Source organism: Siphateles boraxobius, unplaced genomic scaffold (assembly GCF_051911475.1).
Source record: "Siphateles boraxobius isolate OS27281-9 unplaced genomic scaffold, OSU_SipBor_1 25, whole genome shotgun sequence".
Classification (NCBI taxonomy): Eukaryota; Metazoa; Chordata; class Actinopteri; order Cypriniformes; family Leuciscidae; genus Siphateles; species Siphateles boraxobius.
The window spans coordinates 22,391,270-22,406,240 of NW_027508866.1; the positions used below are offsets into that span (position 1 = coordinate 22,391,270).

The following is a 14,971-nucleotide window of genomic DNA, read 5'->3' on the forward strand; positions in this document are numbered from 1 at the left end:
ATAATTATGGACAGACTTTTAATTAGTACTTTATAAAAATACTTCTTTAATGTTTGTTTTACAGTGTGACAATGGAGATATCCTGCAGCACATAATGAAAACTGCCATCTGCAAGAGGGATTATCAGGAGGATTTCAGCATCATGTTGGAGGGGATGCAAGTCATGGCATGGCTTGGAAAATCTGGCAAGAGCCTGTGCTGTTCTTCTTGGACTCACGTATGCACTAAACCTCACCTACCCTAAAGTATTGAGGCACACTTCTTGGAACTGGATGTTTGCAAGTTTTCCCCGAAATTATAACACTTAAAAACAAACTCATGACTTAGATTTAGACAATGCATTATGACCAAGTTCTGCTGAAAAAAAACTGCATTGATTTATGAACGTTTAACATTGTTCTACATACAAGCTTTCAGCAAGTACAAATTATTTCATATGTTTTGCTACAAGTTATTCACAAGTTTTAGTAAAGAATGTGAATTTTCCAACAGAAATTTGTATGCACATGTTTTTGTGTAACAAAATGATCTTTCTCAATGACATGGAAAATGTTAGCATTTTTTTGCTTTTATTTTTCATATCTTAAAACTGCTGTCTTACATTTTATATAGATTTGTTTTATTTGTGCAAAAAATACAGAATAAAAGCATGTTTGATAACAAAAAGTGCATTATGTATTCATTATTATCTTAACCTGAAAAAGTCAGTTAATGTTATAATTAAATTAATTTCATTAATTGATTTATTTATTTATGATTGATTTATTTGTGAGACAAGTTAAATAAAAAAGGCACATTCCACTAATAATATTAAATTCATCATGTGCCATAGACTAAATAATTTAGGAAATTTTACTTAATTTATTCGGGTAGATTTCACTAAAAAAAAAAACCTTAAATTCTACTTAAATATAATACGTGTAATTGTCACGGTGTGGGTTTGTGTTTTGTTCCTTGTTTTTGTCTGTCATGTGTTTCCCTGTCTTTTCATGTTCAGCTGTTCCCCGTTTTGTTGATTAGTCTCCCCATGTGTTTCTGATTAGCCACGCCCCCTTGTTATCTTGTTTAACTTGTTTGCCTGTGTATTTTTATCCTTGTTCTTCAGTTGGTGTTTGTCGGTCGTTGTTTGATGTGAGACATTTCCCGTAGCTGTTCCGTGTCCTGTGTGCCTTATTCTGAGTTTTCCCTGGATTACTGTCTGTTAGATGATTAAAGTGCTTGCGATTGGATTCACTCTCTGCTTCATCCTTGCTGCAGCGTAACAGAATGACCGACCACAAATGAATCCAGCAGCATGGATCTCGCCTGATCTTCCCAGCATGAGCCGGGAGTTTGCTGGAAAGACCGCGGCTTTAGCCCTGAAGAGCTCTGATTTGTTCCAGTTCACCTGGGGGTTTGCCTCACTTGCTGCCTCCTGCTCCCTAGAGGATGAGGCAATAAAATTATGTTACCGGCTGGGGGCTAAGGAGGTCAACCCGAGGGAACTGCCCGATCTCTCCGGTCTGGGGACCTTCATTCCGTGTCACGCCAGGCCTTCACCGCTGGTCCCTGTTCCGGTGGTCCCAGTTCGGAGACGGAGGAGGAGGAGAAGAATGGCCTCCTCAACGACGAGTCCGGTGGCTCCTAAGCCAGAGACCGTCCAGCCAGAAACCGTCCAGCCAAAGACCGTCCAGCCAGAGACCGTCCAGCCAGAGCTTCACGTCAGCCACGTCCAGCCATAGCTTAACGTCAGCCATGTCCAGCCAAAGCTTCACGTCAGCCACGTCCAGCCAGCCCTCTTCACCGCTGGTCCTGCCCAGCGCTCAGTCCTCTTCGCCGCTGGTCCCGTCCAGCTCAAGGCCCTCTTCGCCGCTGGTCCCGTCCAGCTCAAGGCCCTCTTCGCCGCCGGTCCCGTCCAGCACTGAGCCTTCGCCGCTGGTCCCGTCCAGCACTGAGCCTTCACCGCTGGCCCCGTCCAGCACAGAGATTGTTCGCGTCACTTCCTCCGAGCCAGTGTCTACGGACAAGATGGCCACCTCCGAGCCAGTGTCTACGGACAAGATGGCCGCCTCCGAGCCAGTGTCTATGGACAAGATGGCCGCCTCCGAGCCAGTGTCTACGGACAAGATGGCCGCCTCCGAGCCAGTGTCTACGGACAAGATGGCCGCTTCCGAGCCAGTGTCCACGGACAAGATGGCCGCCTCCGAGCCAGAGTCTGTTCCTGTTCCCGAGCCAGAGTCTGTTCCTGTTCCCGAGCCAGAGTCTGTGTTGTCTGTTCCCGAGCCAGAGTCTGTGATGTCTGTTCCCGAGCCAGTGTGTGTGATGTCTGTTCCCGAGCCAGTGTGTGTGATGTCTGTCCCCGAGCCAGTGTGTGTGATGTCTATTCCCGAGCCAGTGTGTGTGATGTCTGTTCCCGAGCCAGTGTGTGTGATGTCTGCTCCCGAGCCAGTGTGTGTGATGTCTGTTCCCGAGCCAGTGTGTGTGATGTCTGTTCCCGAGCCAGTGTGTGTGATGTCTGTGCCCGAGCCAGTGTGTGTGATGTCTGTTCCCGAGCCAGTGTGTGTGATGTCTGTTCCCGAGCCAGTGTGTGTGTTGTCTGTTCCCGAGCCAGTGTGTGTGTTGTCTGCTGTTCCTGAGCCGGTGTCTGCTGTTCCTGAGCCGGTGTCTGTACCGCCATGGCCGCCCGAAGGGTCTTCACCGCCCTGGCCGCCCGAAGGGTCGTCTCCGCCCTGGCCGCCCGAGGGGTCGTCTCCGCCCTGGCCGCCCGAGGGGTCGTCGCCGCCCGAGGGGTCATCTCCGCCCTGGCCGCCCGAAGTGTCGTCTCCGCCCTGGCCGCCCGAGGGGTCGTCTCCGCCCTGGCCGCCCGAGGGGTCGTCTCCGCCCTGGCCGCCCGAGGGGTCGTCTCCGCCCTGGCCGCCCGAGGGGTCGTCTCCGCCCTGGCCGCCCGAGGGGTCGTCTCCGCCCTGGCCGCCCGAAGGGTCGTCTCCGACCTGGCCGCCCGAAGGGTCGTTTCCGCCCAGGCCGCCTGAAGGGTCGTCTCTGCCTGGTCGCCTGCACGAACCTGGCCCTCCGCCCATCCCCCAAGACCGCCTCCACTTCACCACCCTCCTGAACTGTAGTGTTTTTGTTTCAAGGGGCGTCGGGAGCAAGGGGCGTCGGGGCAAATGTCACGGTGTGGGTTTGTGTTTTGTTCCTTGTTTTTGGCTGTCATGTGTTTCCCTGTCTTTTCATGTTCAGCTGTTCCCCGTTTTGTTGATTAGTCTCCCCATGTGTTTCTGATTAGCCACGCCCCCTTGTTATCTTGTTTAGCTTGTTTGCCTGTGTATTTTTACCCTTGTTCTTCAGTTGGTGTTTGTCGTCGTTGTTTGATGTGAGACATTTCCCGTAGCTGTTCCGTGTCCTGTGTGCCTTATTCTGAGTTTTCCCTGGATTACTGTCTGTTAGATGATTAAAGTGCTTGCGATTGGATTCACTCTCTGCTTCATCCTTGCTGCAGCGTAACAGTAATATTGTTACCATATTTTTTTAAGTAGATAGCATGTAATATTTTTTACAGTGTACATGTAGTGCAGTTACTGCTTGTGGATGCGAATTGACAATTCACCATTAAATGTGTTATTTTGAAAAGTGTTTTTATATATATATATATATATATATATATATATATATATATATATATATATATAAATATAAAATATTTTGGCTTAATTCTACTATCTGTTATTCAGATTTTACCTCAAATATTACCTTTGAATTGGAACAACATAATGAGAAGTAATTGGGATGCTACAGTATAAGTTTTCTTAATAATCTTATCATGTTTACTGTGCCTAGATAGCAACGTCAGGTATATCACACATTTCAAACTGGTTTATTCTGTACTTCAAGTGGTAATTCGGCATTTTTTGGATTAATATGATAAACAGGTTTGAGATTGAAAAATTCCCTATGTTTTCCCTTTTTTTCAAAATGGGCACCTTTAGCATAATTTTTCTCAAAAACTACAAGGTTGTGTGCAGAGAACTTTTTCCTAAGGAATCTCTATATATTTCTGATGTTAAATATAAAAAAGTAGGTAGTGCCCCACTTGGTGGAACGAAACGTTATTTCTAGGCGTCTTTTAGGCTACCGACAGCGGCCTAATGATTTTAAAAGTGACCTTTGTGACCATCGACTATGCAATACTTTATTTTACTTATAGTGCTTATACAATTATTAAGCCTATTTGGAGAGAGAGATGTTTATAATGTGACAATATGTCAGTCATCGTGTGATAACGAAAATATGACTAGGCCTAGACTAATTGTTCTGAGCAGGTGCTGTCAGTGAACAGCTAGGCTGTAAAACTGTTGGCTGCAGACAATCATGAAAATGCTAACTATTTGGGAAACATTCTCAAACAGCAGTCAAGTTGTCATTGTTTGTGTCAAACAAGTTGTGATTTTTTTGTAACATTACAACAGGAGATCATGACTTTTCTTGAATTTTATCCAGATACAATAGTGCTATTTTCTGATTGCCTATTGTGTAACCCCTTTCTTTCTTTTTGATTGGCTGATAAGTGCCAGGCTCACTCCAGGGGAGACATGCTTGATTGGTGAGAGCAACGCGGTCAGAGAAATTTTGGGCGCTGCGCATATTAAATATATTATAAATAGTTTTTCAGCGTGAGAAATACAATGTGTGGCGGGAGTGCGTGACAAAAGACCGAAATGAGTGACTGTCATGCTCAAAGCGTGACACTTGAGAGATCATTTTGGAACATCGTTCGATACAATGGGCGTTTCACTCCTAACTTTAGGACTCCTAATTTTTTTCACTAAGAGTAATTCACGAAGCATTTTAGCCCTAAAAGTAGCACCTAAGTCTGGGACAGCTTAAAAGAAGTCGAGAGGACTCCTAACTGCTAACTCACTAAGACCTATTCACAAAGGATTGTAGCGCATACCATCGCCTCTCGCAGTCGTCCGGGGTCCGCGACACAAGCGGGAATGCTGCATTGATCTGCAAACAAATCCTCTCACATTTCTCACGCTTAGTTTAACTTGATATCCCAATGTCGAATTTCCCTTTTATTATGTTTTTTTTTTCAGCAGCAACTGGGCCAGCAGCAGTAACTGATCCTGCGTCCAGTTGGGCTTTCATTTCTGTTTTGGCGAGTTCATTATCCACCGTCATTCAATAGGAGCAACATTTCCTTGCTTTAAGTAGTCTATTTAGGCTATGGAAGCTTGTTTCCGCCACAGAATGAATAATAAAAAAGGTAATTGTGACTTTTTATCTCACAATTGCAACTTTATTTCTCACAATTCTGACTTCATATCTCGCAATTGTGAGATAAAAAGTCGCAATTATTATTATTTATTTTTTATTCAGTGGCGGAAACAAGCTTCCATACTAATAGGATGTCAATTAACCAAGCAAGTGTTAATGCAAGTGTCGTTTTTCATTATTTGGCAAGTGGCGGTTTCATTGGGGTATTGGGCTACCTCAATTTAATTTAATTTAATTTAATTCACCACTTTTCTCTCTCCCTCTCTGCCTTTTTAGAATTACACTTCACTGGGGCCTGCACAAACATGTCATTATATATCCATTTCGATGACATTACTATTATTATTTTGTGTAGGACATGCATAACATAACATAGACGCAACAAATCGTGGAATTACGACATCTAAATATGTCTATATTTAGATGTCGTAATTCCACGATTTGTTGCGTCTGTGTTATGTTATGCATGATGGCCCTGTCATCTAACAACCAATCACGTGATCATTGCGAGGAAACTCGTGCATGAGAATTGACGTCATCCATAGCAACGAAGACTCACTCTTAGTTTAGGAGTTGTCATTTTTCCTTACTAAGAGTAGTACTCCTAGTGGTAAAATAAAATTCTTTGTGAATATGGCCCCTGGTCTTATGATAAAGAGTAGGCCTACAGGTATGTAATTAATAAATACATTTTGGTTTTCACGTTTTTTTTTATACCTCTGTAACAACAATGATGTTGGAGTAGGGTTTTCTAACCTTTTTCAATTCAATCAATGTCAATTCAAACTAAGACAGTCGACACAGGTATGCCTAATTGTTTGAAATTGATTACTAATTTTAGGTGAAAAGGCTACCAAGAAGATTCGAAAATGTATTCCTTGTAAAGGTATGTTAATTTACAGAAACCAATGCACTGAAGGCAATGTCTACATGGCCCCAGGGGCTTACATCATTGTAACATTGTATTTTTAGAGTAAACCAACATAATAATCTCCATGTGCACAGCAAGTGTGATCGTCAGGTGCAGGTTGGTAGCAGGAACATTTAAAGTAAAACAGTGAAATGGACCACCGCATGCTGAAAAACTTTACAGAATCTTTGTGAGCAAGCAACACGTTTCGCCTGTAGCTCCCTCTGATTGTTGCTCACTCGGAACAAAGATTCAGTAAAGTTTTTCAGTGTGTGGTGGTCAAATTTACCTGTTTTGCTTTCATTGTATTTTTAGAGTTTGTAATAACATAATAGTCTTTGTTGGAGGCACAATGAGTGCTTTTTGTTTTTTTGCTGGGGTATTTTATTGGGGTATTTCACACCAAAAGGGGGCATGACACCTTGGTGGTGGCTCATGTCACACAATCATGTCATATGAAGATGGGGGTGGGCTCAGTATGTTTGAATCATAGGAGAGATGTAATGGTTCTTACTGCAAACTCACAACTAAGTCACACTTTTCAGTAAATATTGCACAACTACTAACACAATAAAAAGAAGCCACACCCTGCAAATAGAAGTGATGAGAATCAAGCCAAGAAAAGAATAACAAAAGTTTTGCGCGTTAAGAACACATCATTGTAGCATTTCAATCACCACTGTGGCTATGTCAGTATCGGGCCAATTAGTCACTACAGTTTTGAAAGTACTTTTTTATGACTATTGACTATTTATTACAGATGACTTTGTTCTTCCAACTCCTCCCAAAATGACGAATGCATAGTCTGGTAAATATGGCACAACTACCAACACAATAGACAGATGCCCCATCCTGCATCCTGCAAATACAAGTAATGAGAATCAAGCCAAAAAAGACTAACAAAAGGTATAGACATCCAGAACACATCATTGTAGCATTTTAATCACCACCGTGGATATGTCAGTATCGGGCCAATTAGTCATTACAGTTACTAGTTGTGGCGAAAAGGACGGCCGAGGGACGTGAGAGAACGGCGCGAGGCCGGTGGTGCGATTGCTAATGAGCAGCACCGGCCTTGCGCCGTTCTCTCACGTCCCTCGGCCGTCCTGTTCGCCACACTAGTTAAGTACTTTTTTTTATGACTGTCGCCTATTTATTACAGATGTTCTTTCAACTCCTCCCAAAATGACAGATGCACAGTTTGGTAGGTGGTTGCGTGAAACCAGTTTTGTCTTTGATTGGTATCAAATATTTTTAAGTTTAGTATGCCATAAAAGAACTGAAAGGTTACAAATTGAATTGAATGCCACAAAATATAATTTTCAATTGTCTTTTATGTCAATGTAAACTGTTAATGTTGCTTATGTTGACTAACCAAATACATGTAAAGTAATTTTTAATTATTGACATATTTACCCTTCCCACTGCCTAAACCCTCTAAAAACGCAGAAAGAACCCAAATGGACCTCCCCTCAAGCCTTCAATCTCGATCCTTGGCACACAGTATTAGCAAGAGTCCCTCTGAGTCTCTTCCTAATGGTAAAATGTATTTAATTTAAATATGATCAAAAGTGCAATATTGCCAGTATAAATTAAGCCCTGTTATTATTATTATTATTATAATTATTAGATTTTATTTGGTATGGACATCACAATTACACTAGACAAACCAGATGCACTGATTGAGTGCTTTAGCACTTCCAGATGTAAGAAAATGTTTGATGTACTGACCCAGTAAAAATAGAAATTGCGACACAAAATGATAATTCCCACTACTTTTTATTGAATTATACTTCTTTTTCAATACCTGCTGTAGAAAATTCTTTATTTTTTATTTTTTTTAAACCAGATCATTCAGCCCTGGCCAAGAGAGTCTGTCTAGATCTCATTCTCAGAGACAGCGTGAGGGTTCCCTGAGGGTCTTCCACTCATGGACGGAGGTATTTCATTTAAATATGATCAAAAGTACAATATTGTCAGTATAAATGAAGCACTGTAAAGCTGCAGTCCAAACTACACATCTTCCAGATGTAAGGAAGTGTTTGGCACACACGCGATATACAGTATTTATATATAGATATATATATTTTTTTAAATAAAAACTGCAATGCAAAATGATCATTCCCACTAATTTGAGAATTAGACTTCATTTGCAATAACGGTCATAGCAATGTCCTTTTTAAGTTTTTTTTTAACCATATAATTAGCCGTAGCCGAAGGAGTCTGTTAAAGGTGCAGTGTGTGACTTTTAGCGACATCTAGCGGTTCGGTTGCGAGTTTACACTAAGGGCTCAGCCCACCGCTCACCCCTCCCTTTCGAAGAAGCTACGGTGGCTAAAATAGGACAAACATCGTCGTCTGAGACGGCAGAGAATAGCCAGAGTAAACCAAGTTTCTGTACCACAGTCCATTATAAACCACATCATGGATAAAGTTTACAAAGCCATAGTCAGGTGAGGATCAAGGGTCTTAATACGTAATATAATAATAGTAATTAGTTGATTGTCTCACGAACGTAAGCTGCACATTTCTCCCCACATAGCAAACCCATAATACAGCGAGGGAGAAGAACCACATGAAACTATGCAACTATATATTTTTTCTAACAGGGTAGTAAAAGTTTAGCTGGCTAATATGAGCTGTTAAAGTGGCTGAGCTGGTTAAAGCGTTAAGCCTTGTTTATACTGGACGCGTCCGCAAGAGCCCAAAGGTGCGTGCGGCAAAAATGACGTGATTGTAACAGCGCGCGCGCCTCCGCATCCCCTAGACACCATTTACTACACACAATAGGCTTTTTTTCTCTGATTTTGGAAACTCGATCGACTTAAAATACTTCCAAGATCGACGGGTTGGTGATTCCTGTAACTGTTTTACGGTCAATGACAAGAGTACTAATCAGCTGTCTCACGAACGTAACCAGCACATTTATCCCCACATAGCAAAGCCATAACTGTAACGATGCGGGAAGAATGAAGCGAGCAGTGAATCCAATTGCAAGCACATTTATTAATAAAACAAACAAAAGAAACTCAGACCAGGAACACAGAAACAGCAACCATTACAACATTAACAACTCACAGAGACAGGGCTGAAACACAGGGCTTAAATACAGGGGTAAACGAGCTAAACAAGATAACAAGAGGGCGTGGTTAATCAGAAACACCTGGGGATACTTATTAACTAGAAAAACTACAAAGGACTACAAAACATGACACAGCACAGGAAATAACTAAAGTTCACAAGACAAGGGAAACACAGGACAGACAGGAACAAGACATGAACCCACACCGTGACATAGCCCTCCCCCTATGGGCGGCTCCCGACGCCCGTAAAAAACAAACAAAAAAAAGTTCAGGAGGGTGGTGAAGTGGAGGCGGTCTTGGGGGAGGGATGGAGGGCCAGGTCCGCGCAGGGAACAGGACCAGGGCCTTGCAATGGCGGGCATGGGCCATGGGACGTGGGCGGAGCAGGACGCGCAGGCGGCGGCCAGGGCTGAGCAGCCTGCGCAGGCGGCCAGGGCGGTGACAGTCCATCGGGCGACCAGGGCGGAGACCACCCCTCGGGTGGCCAGGGCGGTGAAGACCCTTCGGGCGGCCAGGGCGTAGAAGACCCTTCGGGCGGCCACGGCGGTGAAGACCCCTCGGGCGGCCACGGCGGTGAAGACCCTTCGGGCGGCCACGGCGGTTAAGACCCCTCGGGCGGCCACGGTGGAGAAGACCCTTTGGGCGGCCACGGCGGAGAAGGCCCTTCGGGCGATCTCGGCTCGGGAACAGCAGACACCGGCTCGGGAACAGCAGACACCGGCTCGGGAACAGCAGACACCGGCTCGGGAACAGCAGACACCGGCTCGGGAACAGCAGACACCGGCTCGGGAACAGCCAACACACACAATGGCTCGGGAACAGCCAACACACACACTGGCTCGGGAACAGACAACACACACACTGGCTCGGGAACAGACAACACACACACTGGCTCGGGAACAGACAACACACACACTGGCTCGGGAACAGACAATACACACACTGTCTCTGGAACAGACAACACACACACTGGTTTGGGAACAGACAACACACACCCTGGTTCGGGCTCAGGAACGGACAACACACACACTGGCTCGGCAACAGGAACAGTCTCTGAATAGGCCATCTTGTCCATAGACAGTGGCTCGGAGGAAGTGATGTGAACAGTCTCTGAATAGGCCATCTTGTCCGTAGACACTGGCTCGGAGGAAGTGACGTGAACAGTCTCTGACATGGCAGATGTGACGTGAACAGGCTCTGACTGGGCAGACGTGATGTGAACCGTCTCTGGATCAGCAGAAGTGACAAGGACAGTCTCTGGATCAGCGGGCTCTGGCGCAGGATCAACGGGCTCTGGGCTGGGCATTATCAGCAGGGCAGAGGGCTTTGTGCTGGGCAGGACCAGTGGTAACGGAAACTCTGGGCTGGACGGGACCATCGGCGAAGGAAACTCTGGGCTGGACGGGACCAGCGGCGAAGGAAACTCTCAGCTGGACGGGACCAGCGGCGAAGGAAACTCTGGGCTTGACGGGACCAGCGGCGAAGGAAACTCTGGGCTTGACGGGACCAGCGGTGAAGGAAACTCTGGGCTGGACGGGACCCGTGGCGAAGGAAACTCTGGGCTGGACGGGACCAGCGGCGAAGGAAACTCTGGGCTGGGTTCATGGGCTGTCGCTGATGTGTGTGCTGCCCACTCACACAAAACAGCCATGGACACCACAATGAGCGCTGTGTCTTCCAGAGCAGACTCAAGTGCGGCGTGTTCAGTCTCTGGCGGGCAGGTGATATGCTCCGGTTCTGGCGAACAGGCGACGGGCTCAGGCTCTTGCTCGAAGACTGGCTCTGGCTCTTGCTCGAAGACTGGCTCAGGCTCTTGCTCGAAGACTGGCTCTGGCTCCTGCTCGAAGACTGGCTCTGGCTCCTGCTCGAAGACTGGCTCTGGCTCCTGCTCGAAGACTGGCTCTGGCTCTTGCTCGAAGACTGGCTCTGGCTCTTGCTCGAAGACTGGCTCTGGCTCTTGCTCGAAGACTGGCTCTGGCTCTTGCTCGAAGACTGGCTCTGGCTCTTGCTCGAAGACTGGCTCTGGCTCTTGCTCGAAGACTGGCTCTGGCTCTTGCTCGAAGACTGGCTCTGGCTCTTGCTCGAAGACCGGCTCTGGCTCTGGCTCTTGCTCGAAGACTGGCTCTGGCTCTTGCTCGAAGACCGGCTCTGGCTCTGGCTCTTGCTCGAAGACTGGCTCTGGCTCTTGCTCGAAGACTGGCTCTGGCTCTTGCTCGAAGACTGGCTCTGGCTCTTGCTCGAAGACTGGCTCTGTCTCTTGCTCGAAGACTGGCTCTGGCTGGACGTGGCTGACGTGAAGCTCTGGCTGGACGTGGCTGACGTGAAGCTCTGGCTGGACGTGGCTGACGTGAAGCTCTGGCTGGACGTGGCTGACGTGAAGCTCTGGCTGGACGTGGCTGACGTGAAGCTCTGGCTGGACGTGGCTGACGTGAAGCTCTGGCTGGACGTGGCTGACGTGAAGCTCTGGCTGGACATGGCTGACGTGAAGCTCTAGCTGGATGATCTCTGGCTGGACGGTCTTTGGCTTAGGAGCCACCGGACACGTCGTTGAGGAGGCCATTCTTCTCCTCCTCCTCCGTCTCCGGACCACCGGATTCGGGACCGCCGGAACTGGGACCACCGGAACAGGGACCAGCGGTGAAGGCCTGGCGTGACAGGGGATGAAGCTCTCCAAACATCTGGAGAGTGCCTCTCTCCAGCCCAGACCGGAGAGACTGGGGAGTTCCCTCGTGTTAACCTCCTTAGCCCCCAGCCGGTAACAGACTTTAATTGCCTCGTCATCCAGGGAGCAGGAGGCAGCAAGAGGAACAAATCCCCACGTATACTGGAACAGATCAAGGCTTTCCAGGGCCAAGGCCGCGATCTGTCCAGCGAACTCCCGGTCTAGCCTGTGTAGATCAGGCGAGATCCGTGCTGCTGGATTCATATTCGGTGAGTTGTTCTGTAACGATGCGGGAAGAATGAAGCGAGCAGTGAATCCAATTGCAAGCACATTTATTAATAAAACAAACAAAAGAAACTCAGACCAGGAACACAGAAACAGCAACCATTACAACATTAACAACTCACAGAGACAGGGCTGAAACACAGGGCTTAAATACAGGGGTAAACGAGCTAAACAAGATAACAAGAGGGCGTGGTTAATCAGAAACACCTGGGGATACTTATAAACTAGAAAAACTACAAAGGACTACAAAACATGATACAGCACAGGAAATAACTAAAGTTCACAAGACAAGGGAAACACAGGACAAACAGGAACAAGACATGAACCCACACCGTGACAATAACACAGCGAGGGAGAAGAATTAAGTTACATGAAACAATCCAACTACATATTTTAGATAGAGGTCTGGGAGAAACGTAAGGCTTGCAGGAGATGCATGTTTGTGCCCTGCCAGGAACCGCTTGCCTAGCCTGCCTGGAGCGAGTTCCTGTCTTTCCACCGTCCAGTTTAGATTAATTCTGACGGTGGTGCATATAATCACATCCAGTAACTCCTCATACGTGGGTGACAAGGAAGAGGCGGGCTCAGACAAAACATCCGCCTCAGCTCCTGTCTCATAGTTCTTTGGATCTACAGCGGCCACAAGCTCTTCGCCGGACTGGAAGAAACAAGCGAGTGGGCTTACGGATTCAGAGCAAGAGCCTCAGGAACTGGTGACAGAGGATTGGGAAAGGGAAAGACCCATCCCAAATTCATCAGCCAGATCCATGATCATAAACTGCGCTGCCGACAGTTCGAGGTGCTAGGGAGGCGCCAGCGCCAGAAGCTTTCTCTCTGTGAAGTTATCAGAGTGAGCACAGCCAGCCCCCTCGAGGGCTGACCATGCATTTAGACCAGTGTCTCCCAACCTTTTATCAGTCAAGGCACCCTTTGAAAATTTTCAAACATTTGTGGCACCCTACACTAGTGTTGTCACAATACTACTTTTATACGATACCTTGAAATGTATCGATTTTCAATACCACAGGGAAGAACCATCATATATAGGCCTATTGTCATATAGATGTTTTTAATATTATCAAAAAAATGTTGTCCATCCATTGAAAGTAGGAATCAGACATTTCTTCTGAAGAGATTACTTTATATGATGACATATTTAATTAAGACTTTTATTCATACAGTGGTGGTCAGAATTAATGGCACCCCTGGTAAATATGATCAAAAGTGCCTGTAAAAAATAAATCTGCATTGTTTATCTTTTGATCTTTCATTCAAAACATTTGCAAAAATCTAACCTTTCATTGAAGTAAAATAATTGAAAGTGGGGGGGTCACATTATGAAATAAATGTTTTCTACAAAACACGTTGGCCAAAATCAGAACTGCCTTAATTCTATGTGGCATTGATTCAACGAGGTGCTGAAAGCATTCTTTAGAAATGTTGGCCCATATTGATAGGATAGCATCTTGGAGTTGATAGAGATTTGTGGGATGCACATCCAGGGCACGAAGCTCCCGTTCCACCACATCCTAAAGATGCTCTATTGGGTTGAGATCTGGTGACTGTGGGGGCCATTTTAGTACAGTGAACTCATTGTCATGTTCAAGAAACCAATTTGAAGTGATTCGAGCTTTGTGAAATGGTGCATTATCCTGCTGGAAGTAGCCATCAGAGGATGGGTACATGGTGGCCATAAAGGGATGGACATGGTCAGAAACAATGCTCAGGTAGGCCGTGGCATTTAAACGATGCTCAATTGGCACTAAGGGGCCTAAAGTGTGCCAAGAAAACATCCCTCACACCATTACACCACCACCACCACCAGCCTTCACAGTGGTAACAAGGCATGATGGATCCATGTTCTCATTCTGTTTACGCCAAATTCTGACTCTACCATCCGAATGTCTCAACAGAAATCGAGACTCATCCGACAAGGCAACATTTTCCAGTTCTATCAGCTTGAATCAGTCGGCCCATTCTCCTCTGACCTCTAGCATCAACAAGGCATTTTCGTCCACAGGACTGCCGCATACTGGATGTTTTTCCCTTTTCAAACCATTCTTTGTAAACCCTAGAAATGGTTGTGCGTGAAAATCCCAGTAACTGAGCAGATTGTGAAATACTCAGACCGGCCCCTCTGGCATCAACAACCGTGCCACGCTCAAAATTGCTTAAATCACCTTTCTTTCCCTTTCTGACATTCAGTTTGGAGTTCAGGAGTTTGTCTTGACCAGGACCACATCCCTAAATGCATTGAAGCAACTGCCATGTGATTGGTTGATTAGATAATTGCATTAATGAGAAATTGAACAGGGTTCCTAATAATCCTTTAGGTGAGTGTATAAAAAATAACACATATGTAGACCTTTTACATTTTACAAAGCCCTTGGATCTTCGGGAGTGACTGGCTCTGATGAAGTCCCTCCAGGAATTCCCTCAGCCAAAAATGCTGCTGCACTGCTAGACACTGGATGCTATTTAGTTATTTAATATGCAAAATGTTTGTAAAGGCAGGTAGCCTACACCCATATGCTCAAGCCTTACCTGATTGAATTATGTTTTCATATCTCATTTTCAGCTGCTGCCTTTAAGTCTTATGTAGATTTACAGTAACCTATGCTTCTCTATCCATTTAGGCTTCTTTCCATATGGTGATGTGAATCTCCTTCTATCTGGTGTTAATAGCTGCAGTGTATTTGCGCGTCAGCACACAAAATGGCTGCAACCACAGTGCGGTCCCCCCATAACAACCCTCAGGATTGAGCTGAGTAGGGAACA

At 45.8% G+C, this 14,971-nt stretch overlaps 1 long non-coding RNA gene across 1 annotated transcript in view; it reads left to right on the forward strand.

The window, feature by feature from the left end:
- LOC143750294 (uncharacterized) overlaps positions 1 to 14,971 on the forward strand; it is a 411,790-nt gene that overhangs the window by 78,366 nt on the left and 318,453 nt on the right. The gene's annotated exons all lie outside the window — the stretch shown is intronic.